At 36.8% G+C, this 25,262-nt stretch overlaps 1 long non-coding RNA gene across 1 annotated transcript in view; it reads left to right on the forward strand.

Annotated features, from left to right (window-relative positions):
• Positions 1-25,262, forward strand: part of LOC106149915 — a 48,476-nt gene that overhangs the window by 19,532 nt on the left and 3,682 nt on the right. The window contains exon 2 of the long non-coding RNA XR_001236380.1: positions 965-1,054. This is a non-coding gene — a long non-coding RNA (uncharacterized LOC106149915). The remainder of the gene's footprint in view (positions 1-964; positions 1,055-25,262) is intronic.

Consider the following 25,262-nt stretch of genomic DNA (forward strand, 5'->3'; position numbering starts at 1 on the left):
AGAGAGAGAGAGAGAGAGAGAGAGAGAGAGAGAGAGAGAGAGAAAGAGAAAGTTTTGAAAGAAGAAAATGAAATATAAAGCCAATATACCTATGGAAAGGCAATATCACATCTATAATAGCAGAGCATCTGAACTGACTATCTTGAGAAAAACTCTGGACCTCTGTTTCTTGGACAATTTGGAAGGGGTATCTTAGGCCCAGTTCCTTATTTTGGGGGTATATTTTCTTTTAAAGTATAAACTCATGCCTGTAATCACAGCACTTTGGGAGACTGAGGTGGGAGGGTTATAAATTCAAGCCCAGCCAGGGCAACTTGGCAACTTAGTGAGACCATGTCTCAGAAACTGCAACAAAGAAACAAAAATAAAATGTAAAAATAAAAAGGGCTGGGGATGGGGTTCAGTGACAAGACCTTCAGTTCAATACTCAACATCACCATCACCACCACAACCACCACAACAAAAACACAAGCAAACATTCAGGAAATTCTCAAGGTGACCTAGAAAAATATGAGATACAAATTCTCTTTGTATGATAACCTGAAATACGTGCAGAGTTTTATTTATACAGAATGTTAAGATGTTAATAGTTAGGTACATAATATAAAATTTTCATCAAAATAGATGATAACAATGGATGTTATTTAATATTATTTGTAATTATTCAAGTGCCAGAGAACAAATGTAGAATATTGACATGTCTTGATCATCCTTAGTTCAGATTCACTGAAGTGTGACTAATGACCTTCGATTTGGACCTTTGATTTTGGATATGTGGATTGATTTGAAAACAATAAAACAAAGAAAAATTTAGGTCACAAAAGGGCTTTTTGATGTGCAATTAACTTTTCTTCTATAAGGAAACCGGACTTTGCAAGATTTCCAAGCTTCTAGATAAAGTGAATAATTTTGTGAAAATGAAGCAATTTGTTTTGTAATTGTATTTCTCAACTTCCTGTTTCAGGGGTGACCAGATTTATGACCAGCGTGTTAAATGCTTACAACACATTTTGGACACCTAAATCACACTGTTGCAGCTCAGCAACTGTTAAAAGTAAGTACCAGATTTATTAGCAGCTATTTCACAAAGATTCCATTTAATAATGTTGGTGTACCCTCTATAATTTATTTGATTAATAATATTTGATTTGAACCCCAATGATGACTTCTCACATATATAACGGAACTAATGAACTGTGAAAGAAGAACCATTCAGATGGTCACCAATAACTACTGCTTAGTTAATCCTTTAAATAAACTGGAGCTCACAATGTGTCCCTTTGAAGTCATAAATAATGTATATTTTTCTTTTGACTTTTAATAAGCCAGTAGGGTTCATCTCACAGTCTCCAAACACATATATTTTATTATGGGCCTCTGCAGTTTACTTTAATTAGTGTGTCTGAGTGCTTTGGGAGACTTAGCCCTACTGAAAACAAACAGAGTCTTACCATCTATAAAACATTAGCTCCCTTTGGTTTATCCTGACACAGCGGGGGCTCAGTGAGAAACACATGGTGCAAGTAAACACTCATAATTGCATTAGCATTCTCTGGTGGATTGGTAATTCAAGTTCTGCTCCATGCTATTGTAAAAGCAGTTAGAACAGGTTTACCAATCTTGTGGTTGGCTGGGGATTGCATCGAATTCCATGTGAACAGAACTTTATGTGACAAATCTTCTGGAAAGAGAGGAAGAGAGAGGGAAGCTTGCTGTTAAACGGAAGCTTAGCATAGGCTGTGGAACTTTGCTTTATTTCCGATAGCTAGATTGCTTCTTTGTTATTTCTTTTCCCATGCTATTTAACATCAAGGTTGGTTTCAGTCGGTTCTTTGGATACAAGATTGGGTGGGCAACGCTACGTCAGACAGCTCACTTACTGGTTGGCAATGTTAGTTTTCAATATTTATGTTGATGTCACTGTATGCAAATATACTTGTCAATAAAATAACCATGCTCCTACTGAATGTTGATTGAATGAATGTATTATTTAAAAAATAATTAGCTATTAATACAGATTTGCTTAACACATATTTTTACTCTAATGTTTTTGTATTTACTATTCTAGCGACTACTCACAATAATTTCCTACCATCTGTAAGAGGATAACTGAAATGCAAAATGTTCCCTAGTTGAAGGAATTCAGTTGATTGGAATTAAACAAATTGAGGTACATCTGTAAGCACAAATTTTTTGTGTATTTGAATGACTTGACCAGTGGAATACTGCTCAATTTACTTATTTTTATATAGTTTATATGTTTTTACTGTTTTGGGGTTCACTTAACTTTTAAATTTTTTTCTTTTGGCTAATATTATCATTATTTTGGTCAAAATAGGAAAACATTTTGCATGCTTAAGGTATTTCTGAGGCACTTTAGAAAAATAAGATACATCAAAATTTTGATTGAAGCTACTATCTAGTGCTATGTGTGTATGTAGTCTATACTAGCATGCCTATTAAAATAAAATCAAAGAAATATAATTTTACATTTTCTAATGGAAATATAAAAAGACAGGTGAAGTAAATTTTACTAATATATTTGAATGCAGTATGCCTAAAATATTATCACTTCCACATGTAATCTGTGTAATGAGTTATTAAGAATCATTTTGTAATTTTTTTGTCCTAAATCTCTGCAATCCACTGTGTGTTTTGCACTTAAAACACATTCGGTTTGCAGTGGCCCTATTTGAAAGGCTTGATAATCACATGTGGCCAGTGGTTGCCATGTTAGACATGAGATCACACCTTTCCCAACAGGGGAAATAACTGGGTGGTTAAAAAAACTACAGTGAAACACTTAAATAGCTCAATCCATATTCTCTATTTTATATACAATTCTATAGGCATTCTCTTTCTGTGACTGAAATCTTTGATCTGACTTGTAAATTGTAATTTTCTCATTTTGTTTTATCCTCCATCAGACTCTGATATCACTGCAATATTTGCTCTCACTCTTGTATATTTTGAAAATGACTTGGATAAGATGTGCACATAAGGATGTAATTTTGCACATTGATGCCCGTTATGGCAGTTTATGATGTTATTCCTATGAAACCTATTCACTGAACAAGCACTGAAATGGAGATCTATGGGAGAAATTATCTTTCAAGTATGAAAAAGACTAATTATGTCTTCCAGATTATACCATGCTGTTTTTTGCTTTGTTTTCATTGGTGAAATCTTCAACTTAAAGATATGTATTGCCTGCTATGGAAACATTGTGGAAAGACAAATGATGAAGATTTAGAATTTGGAAGTGTTAGCTAAGTAAATGGGAGTAGAGTACTGTAAATTATTTTTCCTCTCCAAGCCTCATGTTTTACAAGTTCTTACTTTTGACATAGAGCACATTTTAACAATTTGTTCCATATACTGATGACTTTATAGTTTTTATATAATTCTTATTACAGCAAATATTCAGTGTCATGTTATATATAGGAGAAAATATCTAAGAATGAGTCTTACTGTTAATAAATAAGCAGGCAAATAGAAAAAAGACCTAAAAGTTACTGATCCACAACTCGGTGTATATATAAACAAATTCCCATCTGGCTATAGCTATTCAATTCCACCCCATTGTATATGAGTTCAGCAACAGACCACAACTATTTAGATATTTTCAAAAATTTATATTGCTAATATAAAAAAAGTCATTCAGTGTTTATGTATTCTGTTGACAGATTTTAAAATGAAAACTGTCAGAAAATAAATTTTAAAAAATGTTAACAAAATTATAGGATGGTTCCAAACATTATTTAATTTACTGAGCCCACATTTAGTCAAATAGATCTTTTTCTTTATTAGATTTCCTGGCAGCATTGCTCTGTGGTTACAGCTGATGTCATATTTTTAAAAATCAAAATATTTTAAGTTCTTTCCTTCTAATTAGTTTATATAATGAAAATTCAAGTACACATTTAAATTTTTTATATATAGCTGAAACCTGTGTGATATATGTCCATTTTACATAAATTATATAAGTTGTAGTAGGCATGTATATAACATAAGAATGTTTCATTCATATTTGCATCACAGATGAACTATAAGTATATTTTTCATATTATTATGTATTTTGACTATTTTTCTACCTAGAATCTGCTATGAGATTCATTTTACTATTGTATTATATCATTATCAATATTTTATTAACAAAGTCTCTGATTTTATATTGAATCCTTGAAATTTCTTTTGAATTACCTTAAGCAAATTCCACTGATACAGTTACTATAGGAAAGATTCAATGTCTTAGACATGAAACCTGGTACTGTAAACAATCCAGGCATTTTTCTCAAGCATCTAAACTATTAAGATAGGCCGTATCCTGGAGCTACTTCAATTAAAATTTTCTCATTATAAGGCATAGCAGCATGCATCACAATTTTAAAAAGTCATTTTAATTTTGAAGAAATGTTTCAAATGAAGACAATTTGTAGAATAATCTGTATTATGTTTTTCTATAATTTATCTAGGCTTCTTGTTCATATATTGTGATTATTTGAATCTCTTTAGGAAAATCATTCATCTGTCAAAACTTTCAAGGCTTGTGCTTGGTCACTAAGTGAACAATGTTAATTTATTCTTTGAGTTACGTCCCTAAACTTGTTCCCAGTGATCTATAGGAGAGGAAACCAGGCTTGATCTGAAATTACTCAGCATTCGCCTCTTGCCAAAGCTCAGTGGCCCCAGCGTGCACATCCAGGGGTTTAAGCAAGGTGCCCGCCAGGCGCAAAGCGCTGCTGAGGAATCAGAAGTATGCTTTAATCCAGCCTTCATTTTCCTATCACAAAAGGTGCTACAGAATGATTGCCATTCGCAAAAGAAAAAGGCAAGCACAATTAAAAGCCAGGTCTCTAATCCCCTCTGCCTGGGTTTAGAACCACAGCCAAAAAACAGAGTGTTTTAACAGGTACGATGCCTGAGGGGAGTGCAGGCCGACCACCTAGCTGGAGAGATGAAAAGATAACGGGGTTCAGTTGTATCAGTGGCCCCAAGTTGTTCCCCCACTGTGGTGGCTGACAAGAGGCCACAGAACCAGCGGGGAGCTGACAGACACTATTATTTTGTGACAATGCGCAGATAAGCATTGTAGCCTATCAAATGCTTTATTCGTTCCCAGCCTGCAGTTTGTGTCTCAACAGTCAAGGTATTTATTGTTAGTATGTAAGGAAATCTCAGAGCAGCGCCTGACATTTGTGTGGAGAGCCATTTCCACATGATTGAAGGGCAGGCTGAGCCACTAACCACTAATTAGCCTAATTGACACCAAATTGAAAGGGATGACTCAGCTGGTGCAGAAATATTGCCTAATGGCAGTGTTGTGTCTCCCCTGTTTGAATGAGAAATGGTTATTAATTGCACCCTGTGGAAAGAGAAACTGCTGCATTATATTAATATTGGGGAAGTAGAGGATTAAACCCCTTATTAATCTGACTGTACACTTGTCCCACCCTGTTGGCTGCCCTGTCATCAGGAGTAGCTGGGTAAAGTGATTTAAACTCTACTATTGTTACACTGGGGATTTTGCAGGCAAGTTGCTCTGTAAGCCAGCAGGTTGTCTAAGGGCACCAATACTACTGGAAAAAAAAAAAAAGTCAGAGACAAAAGCAAAGAGAAAACTCGATTCTGAGTTCTCAGTAAGTGTTTGCTCTTGAAGAATGAGTTTCTTGTTTTTTTTTTTTTTTTTTTTTTTTTTTGTCTTTTTGAGACAAGGTCTCACCATGCAGTGCAGGCTGGTCTTGAACTCATTTTGTAGCCCAGATTGTCCTCAAACTCGCCACAATCCTCCTGCCTCAGCCTCCAGAGTGCTGGGAGTTTCTTGTTTAGTATTATTTTTTGACATGATGAAAGTGTTTTTAATTGACAAGTCAAATTTTATTTTCTATTCAAGATCTTAGTTTTTAGTTGATTGATATGACAGTGGCTTGATGATGTGGCTACTGAAAGATGAAATCATAATAGTATAGATGTTATAGGTCTGGAAAAGTAAATTGATTTGAGTTGGATTTGGTATATTTGAGAGATTGATTTCTGAAACCAAAAAAGAGGGAAAATGTTTGTAATATAACTCCTACTATCCAAGAGTGCTGTAGTTTTCTCCTTCCCTATAAAATGTTGGATTCCATTACTTCTTAAGTAGAGATGAGATCTTTTCCTGTGTAGTTTCATAGCTGTATGATTGGAAGGACTTCTACAGGTGATTTGGGGGTTTTGAAATAGTCGTATGAGCACCTGAGAAGCTGACCTCTCTAAGATTCTGTTGGAAACCTTTGGTACTGACGGAAGTTACCAAATGTGCAAAAAAAGGCATGGTAACAAAAGCAGATCTAATCAAGATTTTTCAAACTTATATGAAAAGGCTCATCAAGGAAGACAGAACTTGATTCTGCTATAAGTACTATAAATACGAAATTCAGGAAGATTTTGGTTTGGCAATTGAGGAATGAACAGCATTATATCTTCTGGTTTCTAATAAGATACAGAGTTCAATGAAATTATGTGAAATGTAGACAGTTTTCAAGCTAGCAATAGGATGGGTCCTACGTGTGCATTTTTCAATTATATTTGATATCAATATGCATTCAGATTCCAAAATAGTAATTTTGACCTCATACCATTTACTCAATCATTTATACATTTTTAGTAAACATTCCCTCAATAAACACTTATTACAGTAAAAGATACATTTTATTTTACTTTTAAATTTTTTGGCCCTCATTTATTTATGTGCATAGTATGGGTGTGCATTTAATTCCATGCAATTTTATTTTATTTTATTTTAATTTTAAAGAGAATAGTGGAGAAAAGCACAATAGCAAAATACAAGCAAAACAAAGCAAGGACATTAAAAATGACATTGGGTTTCAAACCAAACCATAGGAGTTAACAGTAGTTGTTATATTACATATTGTTATCTTCAACGAAGTTGCTTAGATTACCGGAGGTAAGAATGGAAGATTGATCAAACCATTAATGAGAATAAATGAGGGAAAGAAAAAAAGGAAAGAAAGAACTAAGGATATCTATATCTATATCTATATTTATATCTATATCTGGGGTAACTATACTGTTGATGTCTGGTGGTTTATTGAAAGGAACAGTTAATGCTTAAATTCTTTTATATTTTGACCAGTTTTGCATACTTATATCTGGTAATCTGAGCAACTGATGTGAAGACAACAATATGCAATGTAACAACGATTGGTGAATTCCTATCATCTTGTCTAGTGAAACTCTGCATTGTGTCTTACTTTTTTTAAAGATACATTTTAGGAGGATTAATGGCAATGTGTCTTTTACTGTAATAAAATTTTAAAATCAGACATGCACTCTACATTTTATTCACACATTGTATATGCAGCTACCATATAAATCCCTGAATGAAATGTTAAATTAGCTAATCAGAGACCCACTTGTAATATAATTTCAGTCAATGTATTCCCAAGGAAAATAGTGGAAAATAATAAGTGTAATACAGCTCACAAAATAAAAAAGGATGTAACTTGGTAGCAGTTTGTAGTTGTTCAGGAAACACATAAAGCTAGTGATCGGACTCCTCACTGACATCTTTATTTTCCACATCACCATAACAGATCTACATTTATCAAAACATGAAAATATACAACTGGTTGCTGTCTGGCTTTCTAATTGGAACAAGAATCCTGGTAGAAATAAATCGATGGTAATATGTGATTCTTGTGCTAGTGAAGAGAGAAAATGCTGGGGAAATATTGGGAGAGCAGAGAGTAAACAAATCATATTTGTTGAGGGCAATTCTGAGCCAGGTGCTTTTATTTCTGACTCTTTTTCAGTTGCTTGCCTGGCCTCCCGGCATATCCATAGGCCTGGCCCAGAGAAGCTGGTCTGAAATTTTGGATAAATAATTACAGCACAGACAGTAACTATTGGAGATAAGTTTAGAAATACAGTATTTTCCCTTCACATTTTAGCAAGTTGAATATTTTGCTGCTGAACTGAAACTATTTCCACAATATTCCCCTTTAACAATGGCTTCCTTATTACATAGTAGCGAGGACTAGGGGCACCTTCTGTATTGGGGATACTTTCTTCTAAGGGACTATCTATAAAAGATGAGGCGAGGACACAAATACTCAGTTATTCAACCACTATGCATGTATCACCTCTTTGTGGCAGGTACTTGCCGCACAGCCTTGTGGGGATTCCAGAAGTGGGGTCGGGGAGAGAAACTTGGGTGGGAGGTTCTGAGCATTGCAGCTCTGCATGTAGGAAATGGTTCTTAGGAATAAGTATTGCTCCTCTGCTTTCTCTTTGACTCCTGGTTCTAGTGCTAGGAAAGAGCTTTGGTTTCTTTTCTCTTTCCTTTCTCTCATTTTGTTCTAGACCATGGGACTGTCATATGTGTGAGGTAAAAAAAGGACTTGGATCTTTAAACTTACGAGTTCAGCACAAGAGGCTTAGGGTCTCTACCTTAGTTGAGCTTTTAGCCTGAGATTTCTAAAGCAGAGAGCAGCTTTGTGGGAAGAGAGGAAGGAAGGCCATTGACTGGGGTGTTTTTATTTTTTCTGATAATCATAAGCCATTAAGTGGTAAAAAGTCTGGGCATCTCTGCATTTTAGTTGTAGCATTCAGATCTGTGAGGGAATGTACTGGGGAAAGTTTGGAGAGGCTCCTGGCAGCTGATTGTGTGCCTCTCTTTCCAACTCTCAATTCAGCGATGTTCTGTGGATATCTTCACATTGGCCAAAGTAGAGTCATTTACCCCAAAGGAATTAGCAAGTGCTGCAAACTAAGGATGGCTTCCCCCTGCTCCAGGGAACTGCTCCTTAACCTCTGATTAGCACGCCAAAGGCTGCAAAGAGCTAGCATCTCAATGAATCATACTAGTACATCCAGCCACACTACCGCCAGCTTCAGCCATTTGTACTTGGCTGCTGATAAAGTATAAATCCAAGCTAAACCACTCAGAGTAACTGGGAAACCAATTACTACAGTTGCCATATCAATGAGACATAGACAAGTAATAGAACAATTGTCAATTGGTGTCTGCTCAAGCTGTTGGTATAAATGAAAGCCAAACCACAAATAGTTCAGAATTTGTGACATGAAACGGTGCACCTCATTGTATATCCTAGCTCCAGTGTTCAAAGAACTCTTAAGGTGTTGCTAAGAATTTAAGGAGAGATGTGTTTTAAACAAGAAGCAAAAGAAAAAAATCAGTAAAATATATGCTAGGATTTATAATGCTGTTGTGATAAGCTGTGAATGGGAGTATATCGGGCAAAATTTCTGAGGGCATTACCATATATATATATCTGGATTCTTTTCTGGGTATGGATAGTAATATAAGATTGATATAATTTGTGTTCCCTTTTTGGATTTTCTGATTTAGTAGTTTCCATGTTTCTTACCTGGCACATTATATTAATTTCATTTCTAAATAATTGCTTAGAAGAATGTAAAACTATGCTTGGCTTCTGTATACTTGGATTGGAACCCCCACTCTCCCCAAAGTTCAGTGTCTTTGGTGGTGTGGCTCTCTTACAATATTGGTAAGTTTGAAAATACTTGAAAATATTGCAGTGTGGTGGTGCACACCTATAATCCCAAGTACTTGGAAGCTGAGGCAGGAGGACTGCAAATCTGATGTCAGCCTGGGCAACTTACTGGGCAACTAAGATGCCAACCCAGAACGAAAAATAAAAAGAGCTGTGGCTGCAGCTCAGTTGTAAGGTGTCCCTGGGTTCCATTCCTTGCATGGCAAAAACAAAGACAAAGCAAAAACTTGTAAGTTAGGATATGTTGTATTTGATTATAAGAACTGGTATAATTTTATATATAATACAAACATAGAAAACAAAGATATATTGTAACATCAGGAAAGTGCCATAAGGCAAGGAAGAAACTTCATTTGCTGATGCATATGTTGATGTTGTCTGGCTTTTTGACAATTAGTGTATATTACCTAAAAATACCTGCAAGTTGAATTTTTGCAATGCTCCTTTCACCCATTTCCCAGACGTAGAAAGAGATGGAATGAAAGAAACAAACAAGAGAATGAAGTATATAAATATTGTCTACTTACATCTTTCAAAACACATGTGCACAAAAATTTGTTTTAAAAAGTCTAAATCAATATATTTTCTGTTGTTCTTCCTATTTTTACACCAATAACAACAGTCATATCTATTTCTCAAATAGGGTTTTGGAAAAGGAACTTGTTTATTGCTTTGCTAATGTTCTGACATTTACGTGGAAATTTTTATTAGTCAGCTTTGAATAGAAGTGTGTTCTTTGGCTGAGGCTTGCTTGCCTTGAAATCTCAGTTGCATAGGCCAATGTGCCTAACTGGAATGGTTCCCACATTCATGCACTGACTCTCATCTGGTTCGGAAAACAAAGAAAAATGCAGCTTTATTTACTATAATTCCAGTGGATTATGGGAGTATTTTCCCATTGTACTATAAAATATTCTAACAATTCGGGCTGCAGTTGAAAAAACAAGTAGAACTCCTTAATAAAGGGAGACTCCAAACCTTACTGTGTGTACCTTTTAAAGAGATGAAGGTAACATTTTAAAGTCTCCGAAAAACAGTTTGAGGTGTGCCGGTACCCCATCACGTCAGCTTTTTTCTCTCCAGAGCTATTTCAGATCCCTTTGTGGTATGTTTAGCAATACACTTAAAAGATTACTACTTAAGCTACTAATAATCTGCTTCAAGCAATTTTCTGTCTGTCCATCCAGTCACCTATTCTCTCTTTGGTTTTCAAAAACCCAAAAATGAACAGCATGCAATACAACAACATCCAAAAAGGAAGAAACCATAATCCTCTTTCGAGTTCCCCCTGACTCGCAGACAGCTCAGAAATTATGAGAAGGCTAATGTACTGTGGGTCCTATTTCAACACTAATTTTAAGCTTTTTGGGGGGTGGGTGCGGGGTGGGTGTGAAGGGGTATGAGGGAGAGGAGGTGGTGTGCAATGGAGTGATGCTGAAATGTCCGCGAGCTCTTTTGTGTTTTAATCTGTGCTTTCAGTGTTTTAATTTAGATGAGGGAAGGCAAATCCCTTTAGAGTTCTGAAGTTTGGTTTTTGGTGGATTAGCTTGATGGAGCAATGCTCTCTCGGGTCCGGAGGAGCATCAAGCCATTTATGCTGCTGTAAGGATAGAGACACTTCACAAAGTAATTAACTTCTTGTTGGCTTTGATTTCTTCATTGTTGAACTCCATATTTTTATTTAATGCTTCGATTTCTGAGGAGATATATATATCTATATATCCTCTCTCTTTGTATATATATATCTCTATGTCTATAGAGATTAAAGATATAGATGATATAGATATAGCCAAAAAATGTGTACACACTTCAGGCGAAGAAAGATAGTAGGATGCTTTTGAACAGATGATGTTACCCTTGTATGGGGAAGCCCAAAGAATTCATATATCACAGAAAATCCAATACACTGCTGGCCCTTAGAGAAGAAATTGAAAATACATGTGCAGAAATCTCAGTGAACAACGTTACCCAGGCAGCAGTTCCCTCTATTAATAAAAGTCTGGAAGCTAATGGCCACCAATGTATCTAGCCTATCTCTCTCTCTCTCTCTCTCATCTCTATCTATCTATATCTATATCATCTACATCTATATAGATATATTCCAGATATATATTATATAACATACATTATATCTTGCGCTTGTTGAAATTTCTTTAAAATAATTTTATTTACAAAAAATATGATATTCACAAAGAAACAAAATTAGGAAATATGAGTAAATAATAAATTATTCGATTCAATCATCTGAATATTTTTGCACAGGCAAAATTACTTTTCCTATTAATGCTAGTATTAACAATTACTATATCAACAATACTTAAAATTTTTGGATGCATACTAAAATATTCTTATATTGATATTTAATATTGCCTTATTTTTATTTAAAGCATTTGTCATTACACATAGGTAACTGCTGTTTGTTGTATAATTATATTATATAATACTAGTACAATGTGTGTATATTTTCATATGTATATTTTTAATGGCCCTACGCATCATGTACATGGCAAGTTTTTCATGATAATCAGTTTTCTCCTCCCACTGCCTTAAGCACAAAAAATACTATTTTATTGGTTATATTTAATTAATTCAGCTTTGTGTCTAGTGTCCTTGGGGAAGTCAGGATCATACTACAGTAAAATGTAACTGTATTTATAGAGTTCCAAGATTATTTATTGTTCTTGAATTCCCTGTGATCTATCTAAAGTGAGAATTCAAAGAGGTTAAGTCAGTTTTTTGAAAAGTATATGAATGGTACATTCCACCCGGGAAGGCATTCACGATCTGTAGATGTTGTCACACAACACAAGACCGTGGGGTATAGATTTTTCCATACCCAGCACCACCTGGTCACTTCTCATTACCCTGTGTCCCTGACAGGGGCTCCCTCCCAAGGCTCGTGTTTCTCCTGCTTCTCTGAGTGTTCTGGGACTTGGTTCCATGGTCAGGTCAGCTGTTGCTGAGGGTGATAGCACCTGCCACGTGCCAGGCTATAAACTGATTGTTTCACTGCAGACAGTTGTGGATCTGATGGGTGGAAATCAGAGGCATGTCCACGTTTGATGGAGCTGGAGGTTTACACAATTTTGAAACATTCTCATTTAAAAAAATTACAAAATTAGGTACCGAAGGAAATATTTAAATAAAATAAGAAAAAAAATCTAACAAACAATGAATTTTCATACTTTGGCAAATATGGAAAGCATTACAAAATCTAGAAAAAATTATAATTATTTTAATTAGCACCACACATTTGTAATGTCTCTTCTCTACATGTCAGCCAGCATATTTTGACTGGTTCTTCTTATGCCAAAATATTGTAGTATTAATGTCTGTACAAAAAATGAAAAGATAACTGTCATCTCTGTTGCATAATGGATCAAACATTTTATTATTCCACTGCTTGTCATGGGCATTGGGTAATCTTATGTAAATGTTTAGGGTTATGATCAGCTTTTAGATATGTGAGGTTTTCTTGTGCAGCAACCAATCTTAAATCTCTTTGAATTGATATATTTTCATCCACATTACTCAGAGCTCTTCTGAAGGAACTGGGAGAATCTTATGTAGTTAAGGGCCCTGAAGGCTTAAGCATCATATCTTTGTGGTAAATCCATCCTGAAGATTATGTTGGCAAAGAAAATACTTGGAGTTAGAATCGTGCTCCAAATTCAGTTGCTCTACATTTTAGCTCTGATTTAAGAAAAAGTATTGAATTCTTAGTGCTCCAATTTCCTCAGTTGTAAGATGAGACTATTAATGATATCAAGCTCATCAATTTAGCAACAGATTGTTTGAAGGATTAAAAGTAGTAGAAGGTTCCCCTAAACTATTTATTCTTTCCATTATCCTCTTCATATTTTAATATCTGAATTTTAAAGAGGTTTTTTTTGAAATTAAATCTTATGTCAAAATTAAATGGGGGATTTTTTAATACCTTATCAAATTATTTGTGAAAAAGTTTTAGGGACAAAATTGAGATATTTGTGAAGAAAAAAGAATAAATTTCTTTCAGTGCCTAATGGGTGCCAGTGGCTTCTTTTTCGTGTATTACTTCAGCTCGTATATCTTGGGTCTGAGTGTCTACTCAAACATACATAAGCATACAGGATCAGTCTCATATGATCTTATCCCTTTTTCTTATACAAGAACCTAACAGCACCTAAGCAGGTGAGGCTAAAAATATTTTTTCATGGATAAATGAATCAGTTGTCTCATATAACACCTCAATAACTCTGATGGGGAGATTGACTTTACTTTTACAATTAAGGACTTTTAGACATGCCTACTGGGGAAGGCATTCATGATCTGTAGATGTTGTCACACAACACAAGACTGTGGGATATAGATTTTTCCATACCCAGCACCACCTGGTCACACAACACAAGACCGTGGATAAGTAGGCAAACTTCCCTGTCTATGGTAGTACAGCTACTAAGATCCAATCCATCCAAGGCCTTCTATTCCACCTTGTGTCTACCGCATAATTTTTTTTTAAATAAGGACATTTATTTCTCCCAGTCCTGAAGGCTGGAAATCCTAAATCAAGGTGCCAGCGGGTTTGTTTCTTACGAGAATGTTTTTCCTGGCTTGCGGTTAGTTGCCTGCTTTGCACATGCTCACATTGTGTTAGAGAGAGCTCGTGACCTCACTGAAATCCTATTAACTGCCCACAGCCTCCATCCCCACAGAGGTGAGAGCTTCAACTTTTAAGTCTGCAGTGAGGGAGACACTGTTTAGTGCCTAACACACTACTAACACTAACATGGCCAAAATGAGTTAATACCCCCAAATGCTGGTCAGCTTGATGTCCTTTGAAGAAAATGTTTGTTAAATGTCTTTCTGTCTATTGGCCATGCTTTCTCTTTCCCGCTTTTGGGAAAACTACTGTCATAGTTTCTGTGGGCCTCACCTTGCCTCCAGGATAGAGAATGTGGCCCAAGTCAATTGTTGGCACATTCAAATCCCAAGCGACAGTGATTTATGCTGGAAGTAGAAATTCACACAAAAAATCTGAGCAAAGGGGAACAAAGGAGCTTTGGCTGGGCCTGCAGATGAAGAGACAACTGACCTTTCCCTACCTTCACACCTGAGCAGAGGATGAGGGCCCGTCGGCTGCAGCGGCCACCTGGCCTTCACCTCTCTAGATCTTGGTGCTACTCAGGTCACTTCATGCGGGTGCTGCCTGCTCATCAAACTGTCTATGCCACAGAGCAGTGTGGAAATTTCTTAAACATCTCAGACTTAACACTGAAGTCTTGATTTTTTCCTTCTACTCACCCATGCCTAATATTCTAGCTGCCTTTCTTGTTTTAGTAAATGACAACTCCATCTTTTTAGTTGCTCAGGCACCAAATAATAGTCTAGTGCTTTTTCTTGATAGCCCAAACCCACTCCATCGCATACCCTTCTGGGCCTCTGGAACCATTACCAGCTGTCTGTATGACCACCATCTTGTACTGCGACAGTCTTCCCTTTGAAAATGTAAACCAGGTCATGCTGCTTGCTCTTCTGCTCCTTGGTAGAGTCCATAGTGCTGACCACTGGCTGATCTTTCAGCCTGCTGAGCAGCTCCTAGGGACATTTGAACTTGCTATTTCCTCTGTTTTGAATTGTCCTTTTAGGCAACATGATAACAACATGGGAGATTTGGCTTTTCCTTTATGCTGTTTTAAAACGTCACTTTTTCAAAGAGGATTTAATCACCTTACACAATATAGCAATACCTTCCTTCTCCTCTCTCTAAGAACTTTATATCCCTCTTTCCTGCTTTACTTTAATCCATGTCACTCATCCTCATCAATGCATACAATATGTCTCAATTATTTATCTATCATTTGACTTCCCCAGGTAAAGTTATATCTATGTTTTAATTAATCAACTCTATCTCAAGCAGTACTAGCTATGAACTTGACACTTGATAAGCACGTGTGAAATAAGGACCATCTCTCAAAGGGATAAATATTAAGTAGCTTAAGTTATGTTTTTGTACTGGCATTTAAATGTGAGTTTTATAAATTTGACACTATCTCAGCATTGAGGATAAAATTGATTTTAAGGTTTAATTTAATAACAGCTGAAGTATAAATGCTATAAGCTTACAAAAACAGGATTTTACAGTTCAGTTACTTAGAATAAAATTCTTTTATCTTATTATCTCTATTTGAAGTTTTATTTAAATGCCTCTAAATTTATTTATCACTGCAAATTCAGTCAAGTTAAAATTGTAATTTCCCACTTACCTACAATGACTAGTTGTTTTTATCAATTGAATACCTTGTTGATGTTGGTATTATCATCAATCAGCTCACAGATTACCAATTTCCTTAAAATTATACTGCACATCCTAATTATAGCAGTTGTGCATATTTACCTCGATAGTTTAGAAGACAACTTAAAACGTTTGTTGAAATGTGTGTGGAGGGGCAGTAGTCTTCCAACATGCTCTGCACAGAGAGTCCATATTCATACAAGATCGGGAAATAGGGTGTCCCACATGCCTGCAGTATTTACAATGCACAGCAGTGTAACATAGGCTCTGATATTGTGTACTTTGTGAAACATGTTTATCTCATAGTTTATCAAACTAGTTGATCATAGAATCCCATTTTCACCACATCACCTGTTAATAACCCTTGAAATGAAGGACCCGGGATGAAACTTTCAATCTTCTGTCTTTGTTAGACACTCAGATCAAACTCAAATGGAGTGTCTTAGCAAGATAGTAAGGTGTTAATCACAAATATAATAAAGAATAAAGGCCACAACTCCTGAACCTCATCTCTAGCTCTATTAACCAGACCTTACTTTATCAATGAGAAAAATCAGTAACATCTTGGTGTGTTATTAAAGCACTAAACTCAAAACAAGGACAAGAGACAAGGTTATAAGGGTGACATTTTCCTGTTTTCCCAATCTTCTTTGACTCTAAGTTTCCATGCTCAATTTCATAAAAAATACTTATTGTCACATAAAAGAATACCCTCCATGCACTGTTCACATTCTCTATTCTCATAGATTCTCTACAGCCAGTTTTTTTTTTTTTTTTTTGCCTTGGCTTCTCTTTCGATTCACACCTCACTGTTGTTTCTGCTCATTTGCTCTCTGCCCGACTGTGCTCAGTCACCCTGGGTATTTCAGGTGAATTCCATTAAGCAGCAGCTTCTTTCTCTGGAATCACCATCCAAGGAGTTGCTTCTACAGTCTTGTCCCAGCTACTCAGAAGGAGCCAGGTAACTTTAAAACCTGAATCACACTAAAAAGTTTGCTAAAAGACTTAAGATATTTCAATAGAACACATTTAAATGTGCAATAAATACATGAAAATATGCTCAACATAACTAGTCATCATAAAATATAAAATTCAGACCACAAGATACTACTATATGAGGTGTGATAAAAATGTACAAAATACACTGTGAATTTTTAAATTTAAAACTTTTTAAAGTAGAAGACATACTGCCATTAATACCCTCAAATACCCGCCTTTACACTTACTCTACTGTTTGCCACTTTCTGAAGCAGTTCTGGAAGCCGTCTTGCATGTGCTTATGAAGTGTAATAAAAAGTACAGTGAATGCTGCTGCCCAGTGTTATCCCACAGAAAAGCATGTTCGCGAAACAGTGTGTCTTCATCCACCTTAGTCACTAGGTTGTGACTGTGGGACTTCTAGCTCTTTTACAAAGTCAAAATGACCACAAAAGATAATCATTTTGAATCTATTTAGGCAACTGCAACAGTACAATGAAAGACACTCAAGAAAGAAGACTTCCACAGCTGCTTAAGAAAGTGGCAAGAATGATAGGATAAGTTTACTTGAAAAAGGGGGGCATTTTGAGGGGGTATTCTGACAATGTATCTTTTACTGTAATAAATTAAAAAAATTTGACAGTCACTGTACTTTTTTATCACACCTTGTATACCTACTGTTACTAGAATGGCTAAATAAAAAGAAGAACAATACCAAGTGTTGACAAGAATGAAAAGCAAATAGCACTTTCATGTATTGGTGGAGCAAGAATAACATGACATAAATATATATTTCACATAAAGTTAAATATACACTGCAGGACCCATAATTTTACTCCCAGGTATTTACCTAAGCAAAAGCAAAACATGACCACACAATTGTATAAGAATCTTCATAGCAGCTTTGTTCACAATAACCTAAAACTAGAAGCAGCCCAAATGTCATTAACAGGAGAATGGATAAATACATTTTAGTATATCCATACAACAAAATCTCAGTTAGCCATAAATGTAAACAAAGCTACTAATATGACAATATTGACGAATCTGAAAAACACTATCCCAAGCAAAACAGACCAGACACAAGTGACTATATAGCATGACTCCAATTATATGAATCGCAGAATAGGCTAGTCTAGAGCAGTAGAAAGGAGATTGATGATTACAAGGGCAAGCTATAGGGGACTGGCAACCAAGGGCACCAGAGAACTTTCTGGGGAAAATAGCAATGTTTATATATTGACTATAAAAGGACTACTGAATATGTACACATTCATCAAGATTCATCAAAGTATATTCTTTAAATGAGCATGTTTACTGTACGCAAATTATAACTCAATAAAGATTTAATAATTGAATAAAACCCAGGTGTAAAAGGGAAAAACCAACAATAAAAAAATCCTAATTAAGGAGATATGGAGATTTGGTGTTTTTTCTAAAAGATGTCACAGGAAAATGTACAGCAAATTCAGCTGTAATGTGGCCCAACGTATTGCCCTTGAAAAGTGGAATCAAATGTCACTCCTTGGGTGGCTGTTTTGTGTTTAGGAATTACTCAAGACATTCTCTCTGTTAATGACCAAAACGTTCTGTGAAAAGGATATTATTAACCTCATTTTAACATTACAAGAATGATAGATAGTTTATAGGCGACTTTGTAGAGATAATAGATAATTAGAATATGGCAGGCTGGATACTGTATGTCCATACAATAACTACTACATTCTCTTATTTTTCATTTCAATAGAAAAACAGTTTGATGAAACAGATAAAACAGACCATTTGTATTCTTCAGTAACATTATTTGTGTCTGATTATAAAAGTAAAACAATTATAAAATATTTAATACACTGTAGTTTGACAAAATTTTTACAGGAATTTAGCACATCGATTTTATTTTAGAATATTTACCGAAAAGGCTAAATATAAATGGAAACTGAAGCTTACAAAAATAATTGAAAGTTAATTTAAAATATCTTAAAGATTTCTTACTTTTTGGAAAAAAGATAAAATTTTATGGAATTTAAGATTTCTGAGCTCAGAAGTATCATCTCTTTGCTACATGTTTTTCTGCATTTTTCAGAGTAACTGCTGAAAAGAGTTTTTAAAACCTATTTTCTTTCTTTTGGTCTCACTCACCATGTAGTTCAGGCTGCACTTGAACTCACTTTGTGGCTCAGGTTGGCCTCAAACTCACAGGGATCCTCCTGCCTCAGCCTCCCAAGTGCTGGCCTTATAGGCATGGCCACAACACCTGGCTAAACCTATTTCTTGAATTCTTATTACAAGTTGGATAGAAAGAGCACTGAGTTAACAGGTAATGCAGAAGCAGCCACTTCCCATGGACCTCAGTGTCATGATGCTTTTTGAATGCTCATCTTTGAATTCAGCCAGCTGGGGATATGGGAACTGTCATAGCTGATAGTTTCTCACCTGGCATCTTGGGTGACATCACTGGTTCAGTGTTCTGCTTGCTGGAGCCGCAAATCTTGTGCTTAGCCCTTTAGGGAGTCACATATAACTGAACTGTCCCTAAATAATCCCCAATTTTTGGCTTGGCTCTTCTATTACGTTGCTATTTATTTGTCAGCTTAACAGCAGGACAGAAGACTGCTAATCTTTCTGCAACTTTTGATGTTTCTTTCCTTTGCAACTAAGTATCTCAACTTCTGTGTCCCTTTACTATAAATTGAATTCACCTTCAGTGTGTGTGCACTTACAAAGCTCTCCCATCTACCCACACACATACTCATATCCTCTCTTTTTAATTCTCATAAACCTCAATAATAAAATTCAAAGTATACTCAATGACTGAAGAATATACGAGATATATAATATTTATGCATATAAAACAGTTCAACTTTCAGTTTAAGATTTGTAATTTCTCATTTTCATTGCCTGTAAGTGTCCACTCATAGTAGTAGCAGAAATGAAAAAAATAAATGCAAATGCCATGTTTCGTGACACAAGAACTAATGTTATTGCCTCCTCCTAGAAAGATGGCTCTGTATGAGCCTTCTGTAGTCAGCAACAGCCTGGTGCACTGAGACGCAACCATTACGTCCTGAGGTCCCCGAGCCAGGCGTTTTAGAGGATGGACGAAGTGGTCTGGACAAGATCAGAGGAAATGAAAGACAAAAACGAGGACACCCTGGAAATGTTTGTTGCCAGTCACTGTGCCTTTGCAGAGGATGAGAGAGCAGAAATGTAAACCCTCTATTTCTGTAGTGTAAGTCAGACACGTTTGTAGCACACGAATGGAATGCATTTGTTCTGATGAAAAATATTTACATATATAATAAAGAGCTTTGGTTGTTGTTTCTTTTATTGTTTAACTCTTGTTGAACCCATTCAACAAGAGTTATTGTTGGTGTTTTCCAGACCAGATTCAGCTTGGGGAGAAGCACGGTACAGGAGAGAAACACGATTTCCAGCATCTCAGAGTTTACAAGGCTTCCAGTTGGACCATTTTCCTCAGTATTCTGGTGAACTGATGTTTATATTTAATGGCCACCCTTGTGGCCGAGAGGAGTCACATCTTGGGAGATGACGCTAAGGTCATGTTACCAAGTACTCTTGTGTCAGCACCTAACACTTTTCCAGTGACAACCCCCGCTGTGTCTCTGAGTAGAACTTATGATTCCCAAGGGGAAAGTCAAGAAAATAAAACCTTTTCGTGTAATTATTAAAAATTGATTAGCATGCTTTATCGCATAAAATACCCAATGATGGCTATATTAACATATATTCATATGAATAGTCATTGGAAAATTAAGGATGAAAATTAAAAAAATTTTCATTAGAATGGTGAGATGGTAATAGTTACTCATTCTTTAATTTTGTTGTTGTATCATAGTAACCTGTAGTTGCTGGTGAGATTTCTTTTACTTTCAGAAATTACAATTTGATTTGATGTTTTTTAAACATAGTGAAGCGGGCAAGGTTTTGCCTTTGCAGCTGATGTGTCTTTAACAATAAGAACGCTAGAGGTCACTGTAGCTAGCATTTGTGTCATTTGTGTTGGTGTCCTAGCTACTGTTTGTGTTGCTATTTCAGTAACTGAACTAAAATTACCAGCAGTTTTGTGCTCACTTCAATACCAAAATGTTTTAGAGAGAAGCCAGTCTTCCTGACTGGGTAGACGAGTGTACATCGTTATGGATTTAGACTGCTATCTCTGTGTATTTTTAGAAAGTCAATGCTTTAAAACAAAGAAACCCTACAAGATAGATGAAAAAGATGTACTTCATATTTCTGCCCAAACTGGAACATGCACGCAGTTTTGACTGTGCTGTGGAGGTTCTTTGTCCTACAATCAAAATCCAATTTGAATTTCTAAAGTTCTTAGCCCACAACAAAACAAATCTTAGGTGACAGATTAACACAGCACTCTCGCTCCTAATTGGTTAATGAAGGCCCAGGGTGGCTGCAGATATTTTAAGAGAAGATGTTTTACAGCTCCGTGTTATCGTCTTGGTCAGGAAGGAGAGCTTGTGATCCCAGGGTGATCTTGGAAACAGGAGCCTAAGCCAGCGGCTTCCACGGCTCTGGGAGACTCCAGCTTTACCCAAGTCAGAAGCCGGGTTTGCAGCCCTGCCTATGCAGCAGCAGGGGCCTCGGTCTAATTGGTATTTATTGTTGCAATGTTTTGGATTCCAGACCTTTGATAAACCTTTCCCAGCATCACAACCCCATGGTTAACTCGGCAGCAGTGAGGAAGCTGTGAGGGCAGGACTGCAATTAACCTTCCGTGGCAAAACAAAACATTAAAAACTAGGAGCAGAGCTCACTTTCTGCACATGCAATTTTTAATGACAGTTGGCAGGTGAAAACAACACTCCCCAAAATGAGAACATATTTGTGTTCCTACACAATAACCAGGGAAGAGGCTTTTATCAAAAAAGGGCTAATTATTCATATTGAAGGGAAGAGAAGAAGAAGGAAGAATGGAAAGACAAAACAGTTATAATTAAAAAGTGGAATGTTTCTGATACTGGGATTTAAATATAAGTGTTGTCAGGTGGGTTTTTATCTAAGTTGCAATGTAGAGTGAACACCAAATCCTAACCCTGACCTCAAAAGTTTTTCTCTGTTGTTATCTGTGAGAGATACTGTTAATAACAGTAAATACTCTGCCTTCAAAAGCTCCAAATTCCAGGTAATTGTAAACGGGCAAGGTACTTACTGACTCTAAGCCTCAATTTCAGGAGCTGAAAAATTCAGAGGCCCCTTAACAACCTGCAAGCGGAAAGACCTGTCACATTGTGTCTTGAGACCCTTTGGGGGCTCTGCGCTCTATCACTCTATTATGCATTGCAGTAGAGGGCTTTTGGTAACTTATCCTTTAACAGACTTTGCTTAACATATTAGTAATAAGAGGCTGAGGAAAGTTCATTAGAAGAAGATTAAGGGAAATTAAAGTCAAGAGAGAGAGAATCACATTCTTAACCTAGAAAAGAATAGTATTTGGAGGTAGGTGAAGGTACCTTGGAGGAGGGTGTTCTGTTAGGGAAAGATGGTAGCTAAAGGTGACGAATACAGGAAGAAGTCAAGTGAGGTAGTGCATGCCTGTAATCCTAGCACTCGGGAGGCTGAGGCAGAAGGATTGAAAATTTGAGCCCAGCCAGAGCAATTTAGCAACTTTGCCAGACCCTATATCAAAGGTGAAAAAAAACAAAACAAAAAAAAAAAAACAAAATGGCTGAGCTTGTGTTTCAGTGCCAATGCCCAGGGTTTAATCCTCAGTATCAGGGGAAAAAATAGAATAAAGGAAGAAGGAAATCAGAAAAGGGACAAAAGTAAGAAAGGGCTTCATGCAGGAGTTAGTTAGGGAGACTGTGTAAGAGGTCGGTGATGTTTCAGAATTGACAAGTCACCTCTGCAGGTGAGAGTGACTTTGGTCAAGCCTCCCTTGTAGCTATTGCTGTATGGTTACCAGCATTTGTAAATCACTGTGCGTAGTGCTTGGGGTCTGACTAGTCCTGGTAAACACAGAGATTTATAAATTTGGAAGGCAGATATGTCTTCTAATCTTTGTTCCAAAGCATTTTTCTTTCTCAGAGAGTGTGCTTTGAATTTAATAGGCTGTTAGGCAGGGTGAATTCTCAGGAAAGCCCAGGCAGAGTTGATCTCAGGATGGGGCTGAAACTTGGGCTAAGGCCCGGAGATTCTGATGCTGGGAAGCTCCAAGGGCCTGCTGGGAACCTCTGGGAGTCGCTCATGTTGAAGACTCTCAGCTGGAAAACATTGTGTACATTACCATTTTTCACTGTCAGTTTCCATTTCAAATGACTTGTCAGGTCAGGAATGTTCTGGTACTCGCTTTCTCCCTGGTGTTACAGTGTTTGCCCTACTTTCCAAACCTGGAGCTCACGATGCAATGGGATGCAGAGCGAAGCCTTGCTTCTCTCTTCTCTGTGGCTGTCTCTTCTCCCTTAAGTCTTAGCCGTGTTTCTTTAACTTCAGAAGTTCTTGGAAACCTTAACTTTAAAAAAAACCTTGAAATTGAATCTGTACCAGGGAAGCCCTCCTGGATTCTTCCTCTGTCCTTTCCTTGTCTCATCTTTACATTTATACCAGCTGTTACCAGGTGGCTGAGATGAAGGCAAGGCAATGAGCTTTGGCTGGAGATAATTCCAAACATCACTTTCTCCCCTCACCCCCTTTTTTCCCAAACTGTGTGAACATTCTCAGTGACCACTGAGGGGAGCCACATACCCATCTTCGTCCGCCTGAACAGCGTGCCTTTACGGAAGCTGAGATCATGTAAAGCTCGTAGCTAATGAAAAGTAAATTGCTCAATGCTCTTGGAAGGAAAACAGCAATTTAAATTGGCAAATGTACTGCTTTAAATTTGAAGCAATACTTTTGTTTGTCTCTGCTGTGTCTTCAGAGGATTTGTAGACTCATACAATAGTGACTACATCTTTAAAGAGACACACAGTCTGTCCTTTCTTCCTTTCCTTCACATGTACCTCTAAGGGTGATTGCTGCGAGGCGGTTGCAACTGAAAACCTACTTATCCTCTTTATTTGTGAGCACATGCTGCAGATATTAGAGCTCCTGTATTCCCCAGGAAGAGTAGACAAGCAGCATTAAAAGGCATATTATAAATTTCATTCTTTCTGTTTTGCATTGCTTGCCCGCCTCCAATTGAATTTATTTTTAGTTCTATGATCTGAAAACAATTTTGAGTCCTACAGTTAAGAGATTGGTGATCCTTTGGGAAGCAGAGAGATGAGTAGTGGAAAGAAGGATCTAGGCTACTGCTAACACATCAATTTATAACAGTGGTTGCTCTGTGCAGTGCTGCTGTGTACTGAAGCCAGGAGCAAATCGAAACTGTCCTCCTAAGTTGTGGGTGTTGGGCATTGTGTCTCAGCAGTGAGGAGTCTGACTAATAAGTGTCTGGTTTCAATTTGTTCATGGTTTAAGTGCATCATCAGTTGGCTGCTCCAAGGCATAGACATGGTGGAAGGGCCTGGTGGAACAAAGCTGCCTAGTTCTTGTTGCCCTGGAAGCAGACCAGGGAAGCGGAGCCAGACAGGAAGGGGTGAGAGACCAGATCTAGTGCCCGCAATCATGCCTCAGTGACCTCACAGACACACCCAGAAGTGTGCTCCCCAGTCTCTGGGGCAGATCCCAAAGCCAATCAAGATCAATCTCCTCCCTCAACACCACAAACACAGTGATCAAAAAACTGAGAAGTGATGAAATAAAGAATGGTGTTCCACTGCAGCAGCTGGAGTTTACTCTGGGAATCTCCTTCTGAGGAATGGGATCAAATTTAGGTTGAGAACTATTTATTGGCTGTAGGATTTAGGGAAGTTGTCAGGCCAATGTGATAATGTGATGCAAACAGAAGCACCAGTGCCTGAGACCTTTCACTTTGACTTGGTGGTGAGGAGGAGCCTGGTTTGGTCACTGCGGTAGCATGGCTTTGTCTTCCCACAAGGCGCTTCACAGAGTGTCCCAGTCTTGCTCCTGTTTGCATTTCACCTTTATAATCAGCTGTCTCTTTAGGGAAAGGGAATGATACAAAATTCTAGAATTTTAATCAGTTATAGGCAGTACCAGATATATGTGAACTGTGTATTAATGCACAGTCTATTTGAAAAACATGGAATCTTTCTTAGAAAAAAATTAACATTGAACAGAATTAGAATTTTATGCCCTAAAAATGATCTCAATCTAAACCTTTTGTATTTGTTGATTAAAAATAGCTGTACTCAGAATGTTTGTAATTATACTTCAGTTTAACTACAAATATGATTTGCAAATTACTCATCAAAATGATTAAGAAATTATCTTTGTAAGAAAGATGTACTGCTGGTGAGTCATTTAAATGAAGTAGTTTGGGTGAAACTAGCATTTCTTGAGGATTGGTTTTGTACCTATCACTTTATATACATTTATTAATTTATTCTTCACAATAACAAGATGAAAATACTGAACTCAAATTTGTACAGTTAGTG

This window comes from Chinchilla lanigera, unplaced genomic scaffold (assembly GCF_000276665.1).
Source record: "Chinchilla lanigera isolate Chin_1 unplaced genomic scaffold, ChiLan1.0 scaffold00056, whole genome shotgun sequence".
Lineage (NCBI taxonomy): Eukaryota > Metazoa > Chordata > Mammalia > Rodentia > Chinchillidae > Chinchilla > Chinchilla lanigera.